We start from the raw sequence: 24,444 nt of genomic DNA, 5'->3' as shown, positions 1-24,444 counted from the left end.
GCACTGAAAGGCCACGGAGCACCAAGAAAAAAAAAAGGTTTAGGGCAGATCTGAAGAACGACAACCCACGGGATAGAGACACACGCCTTAGTGCACAGCAGGCAGTAACGCGTGCATACACAGCTTCGTGCGGTTTTTACTTTCCCAACATGGATCACGGTTGCTTTCTAGTTGCTACATGCATTATTTCGCTGTAATATAAACCACTTGCTCGAACCAGTCGATGTGATTTAAGGTTCCATTCTGTTAAGCTCTTATTTTGCATGATATTCCAAATTCAAAAAGTCAATACGTCACCTACGAAACCCACGAATACTAGGCTCCGCTTCGACGTTATGATTATCGTCGTAACATTAGGTAGAGGATCGAACTGCGAATTGTAAGGACTTTACGCGATTCATCCAAAGTAAATTGTAACCTTCTTACCACCCATAAATAAAAACGCCATCCCATACCGATGACACAGTAAAAACAAATAGGAACCCTGCTTTTCTAAAAAAAGAGCGTCAAGATTGGCCGAGATAAAATCCCCCAATAGCCAGGGTGGGTTGTGCTGTCACTTCGGTGGATATTAACCGGGAATTAATCCATTTCGGGCCTCTTCCCGGAGCTGCACGATGTGATCGGCTGTTTCTGCCCGGCTACGTGAAACCTGGCCGTTAGCACAAGATCGGTTAGCCACCTTTTAAATAAACGGTCGGAGCAAATAGTGTTCACAGTAATTCGCTGTCTCACCTCTGGTTGATGTTTCTTCGTTGCATTTGCTTATATCTGATGCCTTAGTTATTACGCGCTTTAAAACACACACTTGGGCGCCCGCTTAACAGTTAAGAGAATAAATCACCGTAATTCAATTCCTTTGAATTGAGGCCCGCAATTCATAACGATTAACAAAACGCGCTGAAACACGAGCACAAATGTAATGCAAATCCTGGAGTCTTCCTTCTAAAACTGTTCTAAAAAAAACACATAATGGGCCCGAATTTCAAAGGCTTGTGTAGTGCTGGTAAGTGTACACACAGTGTCGGTGAAAAGAGTTCATTCATTACAAGACGTGCTGTGCTGGTGTTGTGTACACCGGAGAGACGGGGGCTATTTTTTTTACGATATTCCTATTCTTTGACTGCGTGGCTTTGACTTAGACTGTGTCCCAATCGGGCCTGGATTTCGGCGATTCTTCTGATCATTAATTAAAAAAAAGAGGTTCCAACGTTTCGTTTCAGGGCAACCCGTCGCTGAAATGCTTCACGAATGAGCGAGGGCAGCGCTGGCAGTAAAAACCGAGCCCACGAGTTTCCTTAATCTGATTAGAAAGGTTTAATTCAAAATCAGGTAATACCCTTCCTAACACTTCCAGTAATTAAAGCGAACCACCCCGTGGCTGAGGGGATTAAAACCATTATTTATTTGTGCAAATAAATATTATTATTATTATTATTATTATTATTATTATTATTATTATTATTATTATTATTATTATTACACTGGAATCCGTAGAGCGTCCACCGAAAATTTAAACCGAAGATAGTATAACCAAAGAAGTAATATTTCACGCCATATATTAGACAATAAATTAAGGGGGAAATTTATCTTGGATGTTTTACCGCGTTCGATGCATTGCAATGGTTTTGAAATATTTAAATACAACACAGAAAGAGCAAGCTGAGGGTCCACGCGCATACAGCCGTATTTCACATTTCTCCTCGCACAGAAAAAAAAAAACAAGCCTTTGTTGTTGAAAGCTCCGCAGTGTGGTGCCTTCCTTACAAAAGCCGAAAATATTTGGAAAAAAATGTCTTTAAATTCTCAAGGCAGATTACGCCCGTGTTATATAACCAGGTCAGCAAAAGTCATTTGCTTTTTTTTTTTAATCCCACAATACTCCAAAACGCGTAGACTCGAGCTTAACTTCTCCGGCCTGGAAATCCAGAACGAAACGCAGGCTCGTTTTAAGATCTTCAATGTCACTGGATTTTGCGTCAGGGCGTTCAAAGTTGTTTCGTTAAAAAAAAAAAGCACTTCCTACATCCGCACGTCGCTGTATCAGTTCGTACATCACCTCGTGTAAATTCTTCTACAGAACTTCGGTGCCTGCACACAAAAAGTCACCTTGCACGGTGGGTACACACATCACGTTAAAACCGTTTGCAGATTTCTGACATTATTCTACACTTTAAATTATCCCTTTTTTAATAAAGGAATGCAAGGCTTTTTGACTCTTGCATTTTCGGGATACTTCTGTTGGAATATGTGTAGGTGACATCACCTACAGTCTGCACTGATGGCACCGTTCAGACGGTGGCCGGTATCTGGCGCTATATTACTCCAGATAACCCTGTGCCACCTGAAATGGTGCAGGCAACCCGGGTTTAGCCTGGCCATCCTCCACGCCTTTGAATTGCCAGAAAGATCCGTTGGTTTTGCGCTGGGATCCCCGGCTGCTCTGGGCCCAGGCTCCTGGGCTCACACCCTGTACCAGAGACGCCTTGCGGGAAAACACCGTTCAGCTCAAAGTGGCTTCGCTTTCAAGGAGGCCGGCCAACGAGTCTGCATTGGACTAATTGTGCACCCTGAACGACGCGAATCTTTTGGGGGGGAGAAAACCAAAACAGATTGAGAAATATCTTCCGAGATCAACTCGACAGGAGCAAGAAATGAGCCTGCTCAGCCGCACGCATACAGACGGATACAAATGAAGCGGCACAATTTCCACGGCTATTTCTTTTTTTTCCCACACGGTAGATGAGAAACCCAGTGGCTTGAGAGAGAGAGAAACCATAAACACAGCTTCGTGTTTTTTGTTTGTTTTGTCCTAAGCTACTTGCGTTTGCAGTTGTTAAAAAGACGAGCATGTCGTGGGTTCCGAGCGAGTGTGCAGCTGTGATCTGCCGGAGAAGAAGGCACTGGGACTGTCACTGGGGTTATGTGTGTGTACGTTTGAGTACGGGGGGGGGGACTTTAATCCCCCGCTCGAGCATTTAAAAGCCTTCAAGCCCGCTCGACACTCCTTCTTGTAAGGAGAATGGAGGAAAAACAAAATCTCAAGAGCAGGAATCACGAGTGTATAGAAATCCGACCTGTCACCGAGGGATTCGGAGATACATGTGCAGCCATCCGAGCGACCCGGAGCTCTCTCTCTCTCCCACACACACACGCCTCCATGCCCCAACTTAAGACGGATCGCAGAGGAAGAAGCGGACAGGAGGGGTTGAACGGGAAAGATTAAACCGGCGTTTCCTCTTACACCCCATTTTCGACCCCATTTCCTGACTGCGGGGGGGTTGTGAAAAATAACTGCACTCCGGCTTCCTCCTCGCCCCACACGGCGTTCAGGTGCGGGGAAGGCGAAGAGTGGGGGGGGGGGGGGGAAACGGGAGTAAAAAAAACGCAGGCTGCAGCCCGGAGCGGCGAGCGGAGCGGAGCCGAGCCGGACCGCGACATTCCCGGCGCCGCCGCGACCCGGTTTCCCGGCCGAAAAGGGCGGACGGCGACGCTGCCGCTCTCCAGCTGAAAGGAGCCAAGCAGGAGGGGAGGAGGAGGAAGGAGGAAGGAGGAAGGAGGAAAGAGGGGGGATTTTGCGTTTTTTGCTTTTCTCGCCTTCGTCGTGGTTGTCCTGCCGTCTTGTAGTACCACTTTTCCTAACGGCGCCGGTGATGTTTTTTTTAAATCATTCATTTACAATATCCTCGGTATATCCACGCGTACGGACGTGCTAAAGAAATCATACATACATGTGTGTATATATATATAGAGAGAGAGAGGTCTAATTTCGCGGTCCTGAAGCCGTACTTACCGTATCCCGCTCGCTCCGGGGGAGACAGGAACCGGCGCCGAGCCGCGCGGGCCGAGCGGTCCGTGAGCACTGCCAGCTCTCGTGCCGTCCCTCCGCCTGTCTTGCGCCGGCTGCCTGCGGCGGGCAGTGACGTCACAGCGGCCCTGTCCATTCAGCTTTTCCCGTCCGGGTAACCCCCCCCCCTGACATGATTATTAATTCCCATCCGACACCGTCCACTCCGCACCCCACCTACACAACCACAGCCTCTCCCGCCCTCTCCCGGATAAAGCGAGCGAGAGAGCCGGTGTCACTCTCCCTCTCTCTCCTCCGCTGCTGCGCCGCCGCCGTCCTCCCCACTAGACGGCTGCGTGTGAACTCGCACCTATGTTAAACCGACAACATATAAGGCGCGCAAGGCCCGCCCTCTCCGCGACACGCTGCGGTGACGTTTCCCCTCCCCCTGGAAGACAGCGAGCGTCTGCCAACCCCTCCAATACAGTTTCCCCCCTTCAATTTTGTCGTCCGTCGGTCTCTGTTCTCTGTTCTACTGGGAGCTGTCCGTCCGTCCGCCGCTACCACCACCACACCCTTCGACTTTAAACAAGCTGCCCATCTCCCGCGTCCATTTTGTGTCACTGCCTTGTTATTGACCGTTTCACTTGTGCCAGTTTTCCATGCCCCCCACAGTCTTCCCCTCTCTCTCTCCTCGCTTGTTAGCCGGAGGTGCTCAGAGACACCGAGGGCCGTGGCTGTAAGGCGGCCCGACCGGACACATCGGTCCCGTTCCGGCAGGAGGCGGCGGCGGCCTTCCCGCCGCTCCGGGCCCCCGAGCTCCTCTGACGGGTGGCACGGCGCGCGCGGTCGCAGAGAGCCCCCCCCCCGAGCCTCGCGGGGGCCCGGAGGAATGCGCGGGTCGGCGGGGTGAGAGCGTGCGCCTCCGCGGTCAACGCCGAGTTCAGACAGGCGGGGCGGAGGGGGGGGGGTGGTCTGGCGCGGCTGATTATCATAATAATCGCATCTCGGCGACGAAAATCTCTTTTGAATACATTTACTTGTTCAATAGGAGGCGCGACGGCCAAAGAGAAAACTTTGCCAGACTCAGTCTTGGGTTCTCTCTGATCGTGGACGGTTTTTTTTTCCCCCATTTATTTATTTTTGTTGTTTTGTTTTGTTCCTATACATATACATACGGCTACTGTTTCGTGTTTCGTCTAAGCCGGGTGAAGTCCACCCCTGGCGGAGAGAGAGCGGTGCAGACTTGGTTACCAAGGGCGGTCCGGGTCGGTCTGTGGCAGGCGGCGAGGAGAGTCTAGAGTTGAGAATAATGCACAATGGCTTCGTTAACACACACACACACCCCCACCCAACCAATACAAAAAAAGACGCCTGGGAACTCGGACGCACCGAAGTTGACAGGAGACTTCTGAATTGCGGTGTGATGTCTCAAGTTCATTATCAACCCCCACCCCCCGAACCCAAATCCAGCCTCGTCCCCATCCCCCCCGCTCACAATCGCCCAGGAGCCGTGCGTTGCCAAGAAACCGAGTCTGAAAAACAGAAACTTGTCTGAATATCGCGGATTTACCAGTCGCAAAAACCTTCGCCTGGCAATGCGAATCGCGTGCAATATCTTTATTCCAGCAACACCGCCAGACGACAATACCGTGCCTGTCGGCTTGTCAGCCAGGTCGGTTGGGTTTTTTTTTTCCTTAAAAAAAAAAAGGCGGATCAGCGATCAGTACAGACGCCTGCCGACACCGCGGCTCTCCCGAGTGGCTTTTGGCTGTGTTCCGGCGACGTCTGAAAGCGAACAGCGCTGAACACGTACCCGTCCCTCATTCCTCTGTATAACCAGAGTATGAAATAAGTAAAACAGGTGAGCACGGGAGTATTTCACCAGCTCATTGTAGACTGTGAATTAATACGAACTCTGAAACAAATCACAGTCTGCAACTTGGCAAAAAATTCGGACAACATTTCCCGGCAGTCTGTAATTTAGAGAATAAAGACGCCTTGTGGATTATTCCAGTCGTTAAAGGTCGCCGATTTCTCCCAGGGGGGCGGCTCCGTGAAACGGCCCCGCTGGCTAACCATCAGCCCACGTGCTCCTGACCTGTCCAGAAACACGCAGAGGGCGAGCACGTGGAGCTGCGAGAAACGTCAACATTTCTGTACAGGGGCCGAGTCTGCGGACACCCCGGTGACACCAGACGCAGTATGGGAACCCAGTGTAATTCTACAGTAAATTGTATTTCTCCCAGCGGTGTAACAGAAACCAGATCGGATATTTTAATCTTAGCATTAACACAATATGCACCTCCCAGCCTAGTGCGCTGGGACAGTTGTTTTTACATAGCTAACCCAGCATGAACAAATACACATGCATATGTTGCATTTGATCATTTTCCCACATGGTCGCGATCGCATGATCGCAGAGACACTGCGATCCATAGACAGTAAACAAAGCTGGAGGCTGCTGAGATCGTCACGTGTGCTGTAGGTGTACACACCTGAAGAAGGCTCCACGCCAGGAACGTTGTGTTTTCTTTCTTCTCTTTTCAGCACAGGAATAAACCTATTACTTGTTCCTTTGCAGTTAAACACTTGCCTACTTTAACAACAGACACCGATCGAGCTTCCCGTGCGGTGCCAACAGATAGGACTGCTCATTTGTATTGGCAATAAGTTATCTACAGGTAGGTTGCGTACACTGCAGTAGTAAATGATCTTCTCCAAGAGAAGACAATAATGAGTTGATTCTCAATCAGGTGTGTGTTTCCGTAGCCTCTATAACCCTAACCCATATCCTTGGCTTCAGTAACCTCTCCTCCTATATTCCCGATTCCTGGCAAAATAAAATCGCAAATGTGCCGAGTTAATCAGCGGGAGAAACGCGCATTTCTTTCTTGTTGTACACTAATGGAATAACAATTTCACTCCGCTGTTAGAGTCTTATCTCCGCTATAGAGTCGATTCCGTTCCGCATACTCTTGATATTATTGATAAGAGACCGCTCTTTGTGGTTTAAATAGACCCTTTAGCGCGGACGTATCCTTCGTGAGGTTCTGTACGTTCAAATCAATTCAAATACAAAATAAAGCGCAAAGACGCACATTGCAGAACATGAAAGATGGTTGACTCGTTTTAAGTTTTCTCATTTCCCCCGCCTGTTATAATTTAAAGGCTTGCCGTAGATGAAATAATTCCAGCTACAGGAAACTACGGTTTTGTCATGCGAATATCAAGGCCTCGATCCCCTTAATGCGACGAACGGTTTTCATTTGGCCTTAAGACACAATTCGCTCTCTTTCCGTGCGACTGCCTTGCAGTGCTGAAGGTTTTGTCGTTGTAAAGGTAATGCTGCAGCGGGGACATTTATCCTTAAAAAGGGAATATTTTCCAGCGAAAAAGGCAAAGAGCCGGGCGAAGATAGAGCGTCTCTAATTTATTGTGTTTCCATCTGACGATTTTGTTTTGGTGAGATTTTCAGAAAATGGCCATTTTCGATGCCAGCGTCGTTTACCAACACGTTTGTGACGGATTCCTTAGAATTCTTTCAAAAGTCTGTGTGGGTGTGAGTGGGCGGGGGAGGGTTACTACATTCACGGTTCTGCGTGGATTGTAGCCGGCACTTTCCTACATCAGTCCTGCGAAACAAACAAACAAACAAAACAATAACCAGGGATTTAAAAGCAAAACGTTTGGTGCCCGTGCTTAAATTCATTCGGCAGCGTCAGCAGAATCAGGTGGATAAACGGAAATAACAACAAACACAAACTTAAAAAATTAGCATTGATACTGGCTGAGCCACAGGCGTAGCCGAAGAAATGTGCTCTGGTTTGTACACATTCAGTCATTCAGTCGACGCCAGATTTTTGCAGTACACTCGGGCGGGACGTGTTCCTGCTGCACGACATGAAAGCAGACTTAAGTTTAGGAGTGTGGGTCAGAGAGTCGAACTATAGGACCCGACTATGTACACCATCACTGACGACACCGGAAATAACAGCTGGGCGGAACATCGGGATATTTCTTCGCTCTTTCGTCATTTTAAACCTTTTTAAAGTATTATTATTATTATTATTATTATTGTTATTATTATTATTATTATTATTATTATTATTATTATTATTATTATTATTAAAACTGTACTTTTACCTAAAGAACGCTATGCACATCTCCATTCTGTTTAATCCGATCATTTAGCTGAGTTTCAGTGATTTTTTTTCAGACGAAGATAAGAAATACAGTAGCAACTGATGGAATTGTTAGATAGATAGGACTGGTATCCCCAAAACGAGTGTATTACTGATGAATTCACTATACGCTTCGATCAGAAAATACTTGCATATGTAGCTAGGTACTATATTGAAGTTTCCCATCTGGGCTTTGAGCTCGCAAGTAGTTCAGGTGGGCAGCTGCGTCAGCAGGCGTAGGCTACAAGTGAACAAGTAATAGGTTTATTCCATGCTGAAAAGAGAAGAGAGAAAACAAAACGTTTCGGCTCTGACACACCCGAAGAAGGCTCTACAGCCGAAACGTTGTGTTTCTTTTCTTCTCTTCTCAGCACAGGAATAAACCTTCGCTTGTTTCTTTAAGCTCGCATTCCGCGTCTGTAACAGCAGAGTTTTCGGCACCACGAAATAGTGTCCTCACACTCCCGACGGACAGCGCGGACGCCTTGGGGGTCGGAGACCCCGCAGGTTTTACAAGAACTCAATTCTCAAAGCTTTCAACCAGCAGGTAGGGAAGACCTCAAAAAGACCGAGGTGCCTGTCCGAGTGATGAGTTCGGTTAAGCACTCCAGATCGCCGCAATGAGAACTGTGCAAAGCCCTTTCCTCTACAAACCCCGTTACCCTGCTGTACTGGTCCGCCCTGATCCACGCACCTAACACCACGCCCGGTACATCTGCGGCCTGTCCCGCCGCGGCAAAGAGTTGGAGTCTTTAATGATACGGGTTCGCTGCAGGAAGCAAACCGCCCTTTCCGGCCCGGCCAGAGCGCCCAGCTTCAGCTTCTTCCAGCATCTCCGCCAACGCGCTTGACCTGGATCACCACCTCACAATAAACTGGTGTGGCTGCACTTCGTTAAAAAAAAAGGTGAACAAAGCTGACGATTGTATCGAGTTTTAAAAAGGAGAAAAAAGCGTCGCCAATAGATCTCCTGACAGAGGCTTTAAATCGGTGACCAGCCGCTTTAGAAAGGTATCAGGGGCCAAAGAGAGATTTTGCTCTCAGTGTCCGGTGTGTTATGACATGACTCTGTACTGTTCCGAAAGGATAATGCTGTTTAATGACATTTTAACAACCCGTTCTTTGGGCCCGGAATTTGAACTCTAAGTGACGTCATCTCACGCTGGCTGGGACGTCACGAGATCAGAGTAACGCACGGGTCAATTCCACAGCGAGATCAGAATCAGGACAATTCCACGCTGAAGCGCGGAACGATGAAACACAACGTTTCGGCTGCTGAGCCCTCCCGTAGGTCTTCTTCATTGCGGTTTTGGTGCCGCCGAATCGTGCTTTCTCATTTTCAGCGTGCGATTCTCCTGGAAGACTTTAATGGTAACATTATTCGTCAAACCTTTGAATCTAGAATTGTTGGTTTCGATACCCGGTGTGTTTTCTGAAGTAGCACTGCCATACAGTGACAACCACGTAGCGACCAGTCCCCGGAATCACGTGACGTCTTGAGCTTTTCTCGGCGGAACTCGCTACACCGGGGGGAGTTGAAGAGAAAGTTAATCTCTTGCAAAAGCGATTATCCCACTTTTCAGCCCCCCCACCCCCCGACAAGGGCATGCACAATACCGTGCTTATCCTGGGGTTCAGAAGTTGACAGCCCGGCACCGGAACCCGAGGAGCAGCACACACCGGGGCGCGACCCCTGTGACACACGGACCGTCATGCGGAGCTGCACTTGCGAACAACACAGAATCCAAACACACAGAACTCAGCAGAACATTTACAGGAGTGGTGAGAGTGCTTTTCACGGAATTAATGACTAATTGGACCATTAAAATAATTATGCATCATTAATGAGTACTTAATGAAGCCATTATTGACGATTGTGGCTGAGGCCAGCGGTTAATTGGCTTCTGGGAAAGCTGCCCCTGGTGTGACTGTGTGTCTGCCCCGTGATGGGCTGGTGTCCCTTTCTTGGCTGAGTCACGTCTTGCGCCCGTGGCTTGCCAGGATAGGCTCCAGCTTCCGCGTGCCTCCTTTCTAAGAGATAAGAAAACGGGTGTAGAGACGTTCCCTATAGGGTTAGGTAGTGTTAAATATGCTCAAATCAGAATGGACGTTCAAAAGTCAGATCGTATTTGCCCTGGAGGCTTGTCGTAATTCGAAATTCGTCAAATGAGGCAAAATCGTTTTAGCATTCGTAGGCATTGTGATGTGGCGCGAACGCTGTGGCATTTGTTCCGAACTTTTGTGAGACAGCGCGCACCCGAACAACTGCAAAGAGAAACTGGCAAGTATTTCTGGTCAACACTCGCGAGTCAGGCGCGAGGGTGGGGTGAACTCAGCTGCGGCACGCGGAGTCCGTAGCACACCATCTGTGCACTCGATCGCACTACAGATCGGGGCCCCGGCACGACAACGACTGGATTCTGCAAGACAGACCTCGATTGTAGCCCCCTTTCCGCCTCACCCGTAGTTTTTTTAAAAAAAAACACGCAAGCTCGCTTGTCCAAACTTTCAGTTCCACTCTGTTCGCTAGTACTGTACAGCGTTTGTTTACCCGCGGACTAACGATTATCTCTGCGTGCTTGCGTCTGAAATAAAGATACTCACGTTTGGCCTGGTCCCCCCCCCCTCGCGATCAACAATGCAATTCTTTCATGTGCTTTTTTTTCCCTTTCCTTTTCGAATTTTCTCACCACATCCAATAAATTGAACCCCTTGTCCGCCCAGCCTGGATCCCGAGACGTGTTCAGAACCCTAACCTAGTCCTCTTTTGTTCCGGCAAATCTGTCCATATTGTCAGGACTCGGCGGGAGCTGCTAACACGCCCTCTTCGACAGCAAAACCCCGTCTTACCCCGCCCCCTCCCTGATTACGGTAGCAACACAACCAATTTTTTTCCCCTCAATTGCTTATTAACTCCGAGTAAGCGCAGAAGTCATTATTCTAATTCAACGACCAATGCCTGGGTTTTTTTTTTCCTCCTGCCGTTTTTCCCCCACATTTTGTCTTTAACCGTAGATACCTCCGAAAGCGCGACCTTTCCCTTAAAATACCACAAAAAAAAAAACAAACAACAAATATCTTGTTCTCTTCTTAATGAGAAAGCAGTGCAGCGCTGGTGCACACAGCAGAAATGTTTGGACCCAACACGAAATGACAACCGTATGACCGCATTAGAGGACAAACAACTTCTGATGACGTAACAGCAGACTGCCGTGATATTCTCATAGCGTGGCTGCTGTTTGTTTGCGTTAGGAACCGACGCCAGAATTCGTCTTTCCGAATCGAGCGCTTCTCTCCCGCTTACCTGCTTTTGATGGCTTTTGAACGATCCTTTATGGTTCGATTTGTTTTCCTCGCGTCTTGTATCCCCCCCTCGGTGCGTGTGAGCCGCGCTTGTTATTGTAGAAAGACCGGATAAATAAGGATTTTTTTAATGGGGGGGGTTGATTCGAGACGCGCTTGCTGTGGAGCCCAATACGAAATGTCACGGTGAGAGAAAGGAAGACGATTCTCCGGTTTTTTTTTAACCCCTGAGCTTCAATAACAGAGGAGCGCCGTGTAGTCGGAGAGCGTAGCCAACACGTAGAGGCTATGTGTAACGCAGAGCCGAAAGAATATGATGCAGATTTTTTGTGACAGGTCTGTTTTTATACAAATGAAGTCTGTGATCCCCAGTTGGGGGGTAATAGACTACACTGTATATTATGAAAACGAGCGAAAATGGTGCACCGCAACACGAAGCATGGATGCCACCATCAGACATGCAATTAATGCGCATTAGCATATATGCAAATGTTCCAGAATGCATGCAGATTTAAAATGGGGTGGAGGGGGAAATCTGTGCTCCCCGCACAAAGACGGCTTTTTACTCAGTGTCACAATTATAATATGCACTAGTCATGCATAGATGAGAATTTGTGCTTAATGCATATTAATGATATTATATAACATGCTACATACCATGATATAGATTTTATGAACGTATACGCCTCTGTGTTCATAGCTGATTTGAAAAGCAGTTGTAGATGTTGTCTTCAGACAGAGATAAATACGTGCATTGGTATTTCTACGTAAACACTACTGACATCGAAATAACATTAATTGCTGGTTTGTGTCTTTCTCAAGTGATTGCTTGTATTGTATTACCACGCTGCAAAAAAATCATCCTAGAGAATAACACCCCACCTGACACACACACACACACATTTTAACAGGAGCGTTAATTTGTTAATCAAAGCCTTTTCCAAGGTCTTGATGACCACGTTCATTTTAAAGCCGTTTTTAATTACGTTTCCTGCACACAGAAAATTCCTTGTCCTTTTTATAAGCATGTATTTATCTGTCGCTAAATGTCCACAAGTCATATCTTTAAATGTCCTTTATTGTAAGTAAATATGTAAGGCTTTTACATCATTAATACTACGTTACGACATACGGTTAACATATGTATAATTCTGAAGTTTTAATGCTTGTACTTCGGGATTAATTGGTATGTTCAAACCAGAGTCCTAAATATTTCATATTGAAATGACATTTGCCGATAGATCGATCGATAGTTATAGAAGAAGACAGAAAAGACACGTCTTGATTTTGAAGCTTAATAAATGCGGTGGTATAGCCTAATATTGCAGCTAGATTGCTGAATGATCTCCGAATGAGCATAAAAAGGGGAAATAATTTTCTTAATGTGTCAAGAGTGCGCGTGTGTACATCTGCAGACACGGATGTTTCCCTATAGCAACGTGCAAGAACGCTCGCGTGCGCGGGAATGGAGCACTGTACAGGTTCTAAAGAAATTTCCTATAGGCCGAAATGTCAAGATCTTTAATTCCCACTTCCCTGGAAATCTTTTAAATAACCTAAATTGTGGGCATGAAATGGTAATTTTATTGATGGTTCCTTGAATGAATCATGCCAGACCTGTCCCGCTTATTTCTCTCCAGAACGGGATAAAATTCCAAGACATTTTATGTTGTTATAATAATATACTTTATGATAATATCGTGAATGCCGAGGAATGTTTTCTGTGTATGTACGCACTGATATCAGACTGTGTATGAATGTGCACACACACACGTGTACAGTATATGTAGAGAGAAATAGAATATATAATATGTAGAATTTGAATTAGAATATACTGAAAACGGGATAAGAAATCATTTTTTGTTATTTCTAGATGTTGTCTGGTCAGATGTCTGTTTATACAAATTAAGTAATTTCTCATTTGACCAAAACAGCCGCTTGAACGCAACAAACGATGAGATACGGGTGAAGACCGAAAATTATTTTTCCCTCGTTTTTTTTTTACAACGCATTTGTAACGAAGTACCTCCTACAAATACTTCACATTCTGGTCTCTGAGAATGTGTTTTCCCAGGAAGTTTTTCTTTTCTGGGAAAGGTGTGCTCAAAGACAGTATTTAAAACCTTCGAAATCGCCCATGTCTGCGAAAATGCCAACTCCCACTGGCTTCATTATGTATGTTACATTATTATGTTACATCATACGTTTGCAGTTTCCCTGATTTATACGTGTGTATGAAATTAAGTCCATTGTAATGAAGAAATCAAAATGAGTCTCGTGTTTTCGGGAAGAGCGTTACACCAAAAGTCTCTGCACCCCTGCCTTTGCAAGAGTCATCTGTAATGAAATTAATTGCTTAATTAATGCATGTAGCATTCTTAAATATTAATGCAAATCACAAATACAAGAGGTGTTGTATATGCAGGGCATTGCAATCACATAAACATCTATCTATTCCAATTGAACGGAGAAGTGTCAGAAATGTTTGTACCCGTCTCTTAATGCACGTGAATCTATTACTATTACAACTACTCATTTTTTTAAATTGTTGTATTAAGGTGATTCATTTCTCTCCGAGAGGAACAAAAAAGCTTATGCATGTCTATAGGAAACACATTGGCAAACGTGAAAATGAAACAGCAACCGTGTATATTTAATACATCTTGAAATGGCTGAACGCGATGGACAATAATAATACTTGTTGAAGGATACGTGTGCCAAGAAAGCAGTTAGCAGATCGTGATGACAATGCGGCGGGTCTGTTTCATGTTGGAAGATGAGAGATGATGTGTGTGTGTGTAGGTGTGATAAAACTACAGCGCTGTACGGAGAAAAACAAGGCGCCGTTTGTTTTGCGGTAGTGATGTGTGTGTGTGTGTGATCGAACAAAAGTGGAACGGCGCCAGGCGTGAGGAGCTGGCTCAGCCGACGAGCTGCGAAACCCGATTCAGCAAGACCGCGCCGGGCTCCTCGTGCTGGGCGAGTCAACGCCGGTTCGGCGTGGCCCGGCCCGGTTTGGCAGAAATAAGTGCAACACGAATGCAAATTCAAAAGCGTCGGGTGCCAAGTTAGAAAAATATTCTGTTTATGTTATCGGCTCTGTGGATGTAAAGTCGTCGCCCCTCGATTTGACGACTTTTCGGTATCTACTGAAGCCGAATTCGCAAGCTGTTTCATTAAAGTGTGCAATTTACGTGGATAACTGCGTGTTGTATGTACAGCAGAGAATTGGGATGTATTTTAACACAACGAAGCGTGATGTCGGTATTTCTAGACAGGTAACCCAATTTACTCTGTTAATAATCAGTGGATAAACCCGGATTTCATTTTAAAACTCATTAAAAAAAAAACGTTGATCGAGAGAGAAACTGCGAGCGGTTGTTCGGAATGCAGGGCTGTGTCGTGCGGGATAGTATCGGCTCGGCGAGCGATACACCTGGTCTGTTCCACACCTGTTTGCCAGCTCCAGCAGCGCCGCACGGGTTACACGTGGCGAGAAGCGTCCGAGTGAAATCGTCACAAAAAAAAAAAGACGCTTGTCAGGCGCTTATCTTGATATAGTCAGGCAAGAAGCGTAATTCTGAACCGTCTGTGCATGCATGTAAAATAAGAAGGGAGGGTTGTGTTGTCTGCACGTCGTGCATGATTTCAAATTTCTCTCATCATCGAAACCTCGAGCACAAGACCAAAAACATGCCTTCCCTTTCATCATTCCCTCGTGCACGCTCCTCGAGACTGTGTGTACTGCGTGTCGCGTGGGGGTTCGGAAGTATTTTCCAAGCTCTAACCCAGCTCTTTCCAAGCTGGCTTGGTTCGGGATGGAGATCGTGTCAGTTCTGCTGCCGGGCTCAAGACTTTGAAAAACACTCAGCGTCTTTGAACCCCCCGTGCTGCGTCACATATAGTAGCAGCTTCGCAAACAGCCTTATTAAGAAAAAATAAGGAACTACCAGACACAGCCCCTTCCACCAACACCCCATCCTCACACACACGAAGTTATATGAGACGAATAAACTCGTTCTCCTCCATCGCCAGACCGACTGATACCCACAGCCCCGCGGTGCAAAGCGCGTTAACCTCAATCAAACACGGACAGTCCTATTCCCGTGCCCCTGTGCTACACATGAGCTGGGCAGCTAAAAAGTTCCTTGAAATCTTTCTGATGAGGGTGTGAGATAAGGGCAGAAGAACAGCGCGGTGTGTCTCGCTGAAACACTGTAGGAAGTCGTGAGAATGGTTTCTGCAGCCAGTCTGTGAGGGAATATTTCAGTGTATACCGGCACGGGGGTCACGGCCGAGGAAAATGCGAGGTCTCCGCGCAATTTAGAAAGCATCAATACACGCGGTATATTAGCGTTCGTCCCGACGCGATTAATTTTGGAGTATCTGAACAACGTTTAAACCTATTAAATATCCTCAATAGATACCTATACAATAAATTATTGAGAATTACAGGTGGGGTACAAATCGGGGTTTGGAGTGATGTTTTGAAGTTAATTGTTTCCAATCGAACGCTATTAGTATTTTTGGCATTTTTGTCTGAGAGGAAGGAGCTTTTATTGGGATATAAATTTCAAATGTCAAATTTTGAAATGATTGAATATTCCTCTATCAGACACAGACGCAATTCTTAACGTTTATTTTTATTTTGCATTTACTCCTGCATTTTGCATTTAGTCATTTGCCTTGATTGAATATGTGTCTCACAAGCAGGGTCGCTTTCTTAATCGTCGTTTAACAGGTTCCTAACTCCGATACAGACACAGCTGAAATTCATTCTCCCGCAGACCACAAACTGGACTAACCAGTGAGGGTTTAACGATGCTTGTAACTCATGCCCTGAATCGCCGGTACGAGGAGGGAAAATGGAAGCTATTTTAAAATAATTTATAATATGTCAAATAATAAGTCCAAACATAACACGACAAAGATTGTATCGTTGAATTGTGAAGCGATGGAATCTTTCGAATTATTTCAAATACTGATGAATATAATAATAATAATAATAATAATAATAATAATAATAATAATAATAATAATAATAATAATAATAATAAATCAATGCGTTTGGATGTTTATTTCGACACTTAATAGAAGACTATTCGTGTATTAATAATTATAGAATACGTAATTATTATTATAGAACTCGTTATTCCTAAAACAGTAAGGCCAAATTCTGTGTTGCACGCTTTAATATGTACCATGTGTTTCTACTGCCCGTCTCTTTCTCAGCTTCTGTTCTGACGGGTGAAACAGGCGGCGAGTCTGCCCGCGCGCTCGGGCGGCGGCGGGCTCGGCGGCGGGTGGGGGGTCTGAGCCTGTGGCGCGGGGCGCTCTTGCCCTCTTTCGGAGACAGGAAGAGACTCCCCCCCCCCCCCCCCAGATTTGTGCTCGAGATCAAAATTCCAGCGCTCTGTGCGCTTGAAAAGACAGGCCGCCTTCACCGCGAGGCGCCTACAACCAAATAAAACACACGAATAGGCATTTCAGGAGCTCGCCAGTCACAGACCAGTCAAGTCCCAGTTTGGAAGATGGGCAACTGCACAATTCCACGTTTGGTAGTTCTGTATGAGAGATTATTCTGTACTGTATTGTACACCTCTGTTTTTGTGGCACGCTGTTTAATATGATGTTGTAAGACAACGTATCATGCACATAGTTGTAACACTACCCCGTTTCGCACAAACATGTCAATAAAACTCGTTTTGATGTTGTATGGGCCAGGAACACTCTCGCCACCATCATTTCAGTGTGCTCTATGCGGTTAATAACTCGGTTGAGACTTATTATTATTATTATTATTATTATTATTATTATTATTATTATTATTATTATTATTATTATTAATTATTTTGGGAAAAATGAATACTATTCAAGAACTATTTCAATAATCATAATAATATGAAGACCTGAAGAAGGCTCCACGGCCGAAACGTTGTGTTCTCTTTCTTCTTTTTTTCAGCATGGAATAAACCTATTACTTGTTCCTTTGCATCATAATAATATTATTGTTAATAGTAATACATATGGTACTAATAATAACAATAAGTATTTTTATACATGTACTTGCACTCGTGTGTATTTATTGATAAAAGTAGAAGCTTTTCAGTTCATTTCGAATTTCTCTCATTTCTCCTTTCCTCATGAAATCGACTTGGCTGAAAAATACTTAGTTTACTGACAAAACAACGTCGTGGGTGTAGCGTGCTTGGATACAGTTCTAGGAATGTCTGAGACATGAACACGTGAACAGGTCTCCAGGTCCGGCCGTGTCCTGTTCCGGTCAGCTCGCAGTCCGAACCAGAAGAAAGGATCTGCGAATCACTACACGAGGAGAGGAGGTTTCCCTCTCGCCGGGCGTTCTCTGTGGAGCCCACGCGAGTCCGCTGTGGGACATACTGTAGCAAGGTGCACACAGACCACCTTTCATCGGTCCGTCTTGTTGCTGTTCGTGGCGCCGCGCAGTTGAACACCACGAGGATCGTTCGGGTGTTCGTGAATGTTAAGAATTTTTTTTAAAATGTTACAGGTTGCTCGGAATCTGAACCAACTGCGGGTGTTGGTATCTTCCACTCAAACGTGCGTTAGTCACTTAACTTGTCACCTCGCACACGTCCACACCATAAGCGCCTGATACAACCGAAGTGTGGCCAACGCGCTTAGAAAAGTGTGATTCGTAATAATACACGCGGGCGACATATTCCACGCACAGGCCTCAGTGAGCAGCTCAGCATTTGAAACATCTTCAATGAAACGTTTCAAAGGCCGCCGGCGCTCTTGAACAGTGGTGGGTAATACTTGATTTCTGCAACGCCTCGGTATCGAGCTTTTCTCCGGGGCTCAGATCGGATTACACAGGTCCGGCTGAGGGCGGTGCCCTTCCCTTGAAGCGATTCCTGCACACAGACAGGCCGAGGTGTTTAATTAGGAAGAGTTCCGGCCGGCCGGGAGCCCCCGGTGGTCGGGCGGGGGGTGAGCGCTCTGAACCCTGGCGATTGAATTATCAACCGGGGCGCATGTGCTGTACAAAGCGGGGGTCAGTCCGCTAATGGAAAAGACGGCGATGTCACGCAGGGGTGTGGCGGGGAGCACGAGATAATGAACTGGGAGGAAGGGGAGGGGGGTCCCTCCGCCGCCGCCGCGTGAATTTAAACGGTTTTTCCCCCCACTTTGTGTTTTACCCGGCGGGGAAGCGGTCGGCTCAGTTTGGGACTTTGTCTGCCCTCCCCTCCTTGAACTCCCTCTCCGTCCCCTCGAGCCGCCGAGCTCGTGGGGGAGTTTTTATTCCTGGGCCGCTGTTTATTTTAGCGAGGCGGGGGCGGGGAGGGGGGAGGCAGATGTGCTTTGATGGGATTAGGAAATTAATCCTCGCCCGCCCGGCGGCGGGTTCGGGGCTGCGTCTCCACTCCGCTCCCGGATCCATCCGAGAACTCGGCAGGAACGTTGAGCAACGACTTTCAGGAAAAGAAAACGGAGGGGGGCGTGTAAATCGTCGTTACTGTAAGAAGAACCATTTGGTGCGTTTTCGTGCTAACAGGAAGCGTGTGAAACCGAAAGCATGCATCCATCCCTTTCAAGGGCAGCTTTTACCCCCTTTTCAAACTCTGTCCTCCTACAACTGCCCGCGACGCGGTTTGTAAACAGGCTGCAGGTACGCGCAGCGCGCGAGTGCTCGTGACGCAGAGCCGCGCCTGGGCACGAGAACGGCCCTCGGTCACCGGAGAGGACACTGCCGGCGTGTGAAAACACCACGTCTGTGTAATCTGCACATTGGTGGTGGTGGAGGGGATCCCCATTACCTGTAAAGCGCTTTGAGTGGAGTGTCCAGAAAAGCGCTATATAAGTGTAAGCAATTATTATTATTATTATTATTATTATTATTATTATTATTATTATTATTATTATTATTATTAATCTCTTTGCTCGTGGATAACATTTCATTTGCTCTTTGCATTTGCGTCTGAGAAGTAAAACATAATCATTTTACTATGAAAGGCCACACTCCACTTTCAAATGTTCAGACAAAATCCCGAGTGAACAGTAAAGATGTTAGCGTTCACTGTTAGAATTTTATGAAACCAGGAAAACACGGACACGCCGTTGGCAACGCAACTAAGTTGAAGTCCTTACATCTTTTAATTAGAGCCCAGTAGTCCGTTGCTGAACGCAGCGTGCTTTGTCATGAAACAGAACCGGAACCTCCCGGCTGTGAGGAAAGATTGGTCACTCTTGGCGCTAAAAGCCGCAATTTCGAACCTCGTGCGTTCTTTATGGACGGAGCGTCGAGTTAATGAGTCATAGTTGATACGTCACAGCGCTTGCAGGACTGTGCGTCACAGTGGAACTGAAGCTTTTTGCTCCGACTGTCGGATTGTGCCTTCAGTCGGGCGTCTCTCGGGGCGGAGCTGTCCAGCCGGCGGTGCTGACGATTCCGGGAAAGACGCCCAGTGGAGGCGGGCGGAGGCGGGGCGGCCGTGCACGCCTGCGCGGGCAGCCCAGGTGAGACAAGGGCAGGTGGGCAGCAGGGAGCGCGAAGGGAAGTGCAATTCGAATAACTGCTGCTGGTGCTGCTAAGGTCTGGACTTGGCTGTTTTGGAAGAGATCCCCCTTATCCAGATAAGACCCCCCCATCATCTGGACCTAACCAGCTCATTCCGGATGGTGGCTGAGATTCTGTCGTCAAGAGCGAGCCCAGCTGGGGCTCGGGGACCGGCTCTGTGTGGAGGGACGCACGTGCTCAGTTTCCCGGCTTCTCTCCTGGCCCAGCGTTCCGACCCGCGTGCCGGCGAGGCACGGACCAGTCACGCTCCCCCGGCGTGCGCTCATCTGGGGGGAAAAACAACAACAACAACAAACTTGAAAGTTCTAAATTCTCAATATTTTCTTTCCTACCGAATCTGATCCTGCCCATCTCCCAGTGCTTTAGAAGGAGAACATTGCTGGTTTTTGGATGGTTTCAGTCAAAGTGCAGAGAAAACAGAAAAGCAACGTCAAAACGGCAATTTTAGTACAACTGTGCCAAAACGAAATTTGAATACCGATGGTTTCTGCCTGTTCCTGTTCACAGAACGCTTTCTGCCGCTGTGGCAGAACGAATCGGGTCACACAAGTTATCGATTCTTAATTTTTGTTTCTCTCGGGATGGGCGACTTTAAAGATGAGATGTTAAGAAGTTAAGAAGATGCTTCACGGTTCATGGCGCGGCAGCAGTGGATAGGAGGGGGCAGGACCGAAATTCACCCGAACCACTGGAACTGTGTCCTTGTACGTTTGAGGGATGGAAGGAGCGAGGGGTCCTCACGAGCAGTCCGAGACGGAATCGGGCGAAAGCGCTCGCTGGCGGGTGGACATGGGGGGTCTTGAGTCTGGACCCTAACTGCGCGGACAGGAGCGCCAGCAGACTGCAGGCGCGGTCTCAGTCGTGCTGTCCCGGGACCTGTCGAACCACTTTAACAAGCGACTCGTCTGGCTGCTGAAGACATAGACGGTAAGGCCCAATTCGATGTCAAAACCGAGCCACGATTGGATCAGCCGAGACGGGAAACGGGAAGGACAATTTCACCCCCGAGACCGGGATTTCGACGAGAAGACGTGGAAAACTCTTCCTTGAATCCGCAGGGATTTCCCGCTCATTTCTCCTTCTCCTGAGAATTTGAAGCCACGCTGCACAGAAAAACCCGCGTGAAGCGAAAGAAAGCGCCGGAAGAGAAAAATATTCATATTATAGAGGTTCGCCGCGTATGAATCGTATGTTCCAGAGGCCTTATTCCAGATTCCACAACCTTTATTTTCGTTGACCAACACACCGTTCGTTCTAGCAGAGGCAGATCGAATCTACTCAATGCAAGAAATTAATTCCTATCAGATAGCTCTTCCCCCGTAAGACCTAACGAAGAATTACTTCACAGCACCGAGTCTGTTCCTGATTTTTCGTTGTAAAATATTTCTGTAGGTAAGAAGGGCCTTGTCCCACGGAATAAAGGCGTGTTGCAATCGAGCGTGGATACTAAGGACATCGAATTCGTTGCCATTTTCTCAGGTTCCGAATTGCCACTGGTTTACAAAACGTATTTGTCCCGGAAAAATCAAATTCGAAAGACAATGGCGCTTTGAATTTTCAGGAATTTTGTGTAGGCTGAATACCGCGAAAATGTTAATAATTTTTACGTTTTGCTACGCGGTCCAGCACTGTTCCTAAGGACACAATTCTGTTTCGCCTGTACGTTTTTTTTAAAATAATTAGCTAAGCTATAAAACCCGGAAATCAAAAGCCAGACTTTAAATTTTTCGCCTGGGTAAAAATCCAAACACGCAGAAAACTTTATTTAGAACTCTCCTGTTAAAAATGCGAGACCTATTCAATCGAAAATCGTATTAATGGCTCACTAAAAATGTCCCCTTCCCTATAATTTCAAAAGTGAAACACTGTGCAGTCACATGTTCGCAGTACATCTGGACTTATCCTTAATATTTATCTTTACCGTATGTCCCCATTATCAATTTTATTAATATATATTAATATTATTCCAAACCACCCTAGGTCTGGTATTGAATCATTATTATTATTAAGACCCCGTGAATATCCCAATGATCTCTGTCTTACAAAGCGATGTAGAACAATAAAAGACAGACCTCCAAGTATTCCGCATGCAGACTATATAAAGAAGTGTTTTCTAGAGCCTAAATTTAACTTCTTGAGGTTAACCTGCACGGGGTGAACCTTACTCAAAAAGCTGACATTTGACTCAAGGAGTGAACAACATTATGAGCACCGCCTATTGAGGAGAGGGCAATAGACAATACATAATCTCTACCCCTATTCTGAGAAAACAGGAGGTTGGGGCTTATTATTATTATTATTATTATTATTATTATTATTATTATTATTATTATTATTATTATTGTTGTATTTTGTTGTTAATCTGACTTTGTAACAAATACTATTAAATTTTAATACATGTTATTAATCATTTGTTTGGTTCTGTTTATTTTCATTTTAAATCAGTTCTTCTTCTCTGTCTCCCGCATTGTTGCTGTGGTTTCTTCAGCCCGACCTCAAGCTCCGCTGTGAAAGAGGGGTCGCTCTTCGGGAAGGGTTTGATTTTTAGCGAAGCCTCTGGGAGTGTCGAGAAATCCCAGTCATTATCCTTCCTTGCTTGCAACAGTGCTGTTGATGTCTCGGATTTTCCGTATTTACAACCAGGAAATGTGTGTTGCCTTTTTTAAATTTCAGTAGTGACTGATTCGTTCGCTCATTGATTAGTCTGGGGTTTGACGGGATCCGCACTTACCTGTTACAGCCGGGTAGGGTTCTCCAGGGAAAAAACAGGAGTCTGGAAGTGTTTTTTTTTCTTTTGATTTCTGGGGAGGTGTAACACTTTAACACCTGACTTGATCCGGTTTGCCTCCACCTCTTCCGCTATGGACTTGCAGAGGCGACTGGCCCTCACCGACCGGTTCGTAAAATCTGAAACGCTTCCGGATTCGGTACGATCTTGTCTGTCCGGTCACTCACGCCCAAAACTACGATGGGGATGAAAACAGCCTCACAGCTCGAGAAAAAAAAATCTAGCTTTTTATCCTCCATGTTAGTTTTTAAAATATAAGTCAAGGACTGGTTTTCATCAACCCACGAGGAAATCGTCACAGGCACGTTATGACGTAGCTATGGCTGTGAATACGTCAGAGATAGAGACACTGCGTTCGTTGTGATGTCTGTGGTATATTCCCTAGCACCAGCCTTTTGGCTTATACAAGTAACGGAAGACTTCAGACAGGTTATCCTGCTTTTGACTCGGAGAAATACAAGCGTGTACAACTCCAGCGGCCCTGGACGTTTTCAGTAGAAGTGTCTGCGGCGTGTTTGTCAGCTTTCTCCGAGAGCAGTTAAGGGCTGCTGGAGTTTCGAGCGCCGGTCCCGGTATCACTCGCCCAATTAGCTTTGAAACGAGTTACCCCACGACTCTCTGCCAGTCGTTCCTTTTCAAAATGTGTTCAGAGACGCACCGAGCCACTTGCCGGGCAAAACCGCCGCTGACCAGAGAATGAAGCACAAGAGTTAGGAAGGAGTTCGCTTCAGTGCAGCACGACAGAGTGTCAGTCGGCGATCTGCGCTGAAGAAATCCCAAATCTCCCTGTGTATCGCAGATGATAACCATCAGGAAAGTTTCGCCTTGTTTTTGCGCCGTCGGGGTCACAAAATATGACTAAATGCACCAAGACAATCTCGGCTTCGGGGATCCTGCTGAGGGAGAGAAAAGAGGCGATGTTGCTGTTCTCCGTGTTCCCCAGCGGTCGTGGGCATGTGCCAGGGCGAAGCAGGCAGACAACACTCAGCGCACCAACAGCCAGACACGGGCAGCCTTTCAGCCAAACCCTAAATGTACCGCGACAGTTAGACGGGGAGTTCAGATCGCCCCGCAAATCGGCCCACAAATTTCATGGGCAAAACGGAGAGACGTGTGTTTGACCAGGTATCATCAGCAGCTAGGCTGGAGTCTTAAAACTCAAGGAATGGCCTGTAGTCATAACGCACAATATATATTTTTTTCTTAAACTTTCAACTTTAAAACCCTCAAGGATGACATCCACTCTACACATTATCGTTAGGAGCGGAACCGTCCCCAGCAAATAACAATTATTGTATCAGAGAGAAACTGAATAAAACTGATATAGGCAGGAGAATCTCTCGTGGAGCTTTCTTGTCCAAATGGATATTCATCCTTTTTCAAAGCGCTTCCGATTCAGGGTCGCGGGGAAGTTGGAGTCCATCCCTGCTAGCAACGGGCGCAAGGCAGGGTACACCCTGGGTGGGACGGCAGTCCATCGCAGGGCAGACACAGACACTCACTTTGCAATTTTCAATAGTCAGTTTTCCTGTCGACGAATTAGCCTGCCGCCGCTCCCGATGTAATCAGACCATTGAATGCGTCTGATCAGGTGGTGAAGTGATCGATTTGAACCGGCTGCGCCTCCCTGCCGGGTGAGCAGGTCGTCATCAGCCTTTCCACCGTCGTTGTTAATCGTTTTTTTTTTCCAAAACCACTCTATAATTTAAACATGGTAAAGACGGCGAGGGTGGCACAGCACCTCCATTGAGAACACACTGCGGCTGATAGCGGCAATATTTCTCAGGAAATTAAGATTTCAATGCCCATATAATACACAGAA

At 46.6% G+C, this 24,444-nt stretch overlaps 2 long non-coding RNA genes across 3 annotated transcripts in view; both read right to left on the bottom strand.

Moving 5' to 3' along the window:
* LOC148639956 (uncharacterized) overlaps positions 1 to 4,172 on the bottom strand; it is a 35,366-nt gene extending 31,194 nt beyond the window's left edge. The window contains exon 1 of one of the 2 annotated variants that reach the window (XR_015930556.1): positions 3,794 to 4,172. This is a non-coding gene — a long non-coding RNA (uncharacterized LOC148639956). The remainder of the gene's footprint in view (positions 1 to 3,793) is intronic. The other variant, XR_015930555.1, reaches the window with a different exon arrangement.
* Positions 4,173 to 19,387: 15,215 nt separating this feature from the next.
* On the bottom strand, positions 19,388 to 23,631 carry LOC148639955 (uncharacterized). Its single transcript, XR_015930603.1, has 2 exons — positions 22,566 to 23,631; positions 19,388 to 20,100 (listed from the first exon to the last, which is right to left on the bottom strand). It is a non-coding gene; the product is annotated as an uncharacterized LOC148639955 (long non-coding RNA).
* Between the last annotated feature and the right edge of the window lie 813 nt (positions 23,632 to 24,444).

The sequence above is a fragment of the Lepisosteus platostomus genome, chromosome 26 (genome assembly GCF_059453375.1).
Source record: "Lepisosteus platostomus isolate fLepPlt1 chromosome 26, fLepPlt1.hap1, whole genome shotgun sequence".
Classification (NCBI taxonomy): Eukaryota; Metazoa; Chordata; class Actinopteri; order Semionotiformes; family Lepisosteidae; genus Lepisosteus; species Lepisosteus platostomus.
Note: the sequence above shows the minus strand (reverse complement) of the source record. Positions and strands in the feature narration are given on the sequence as shown.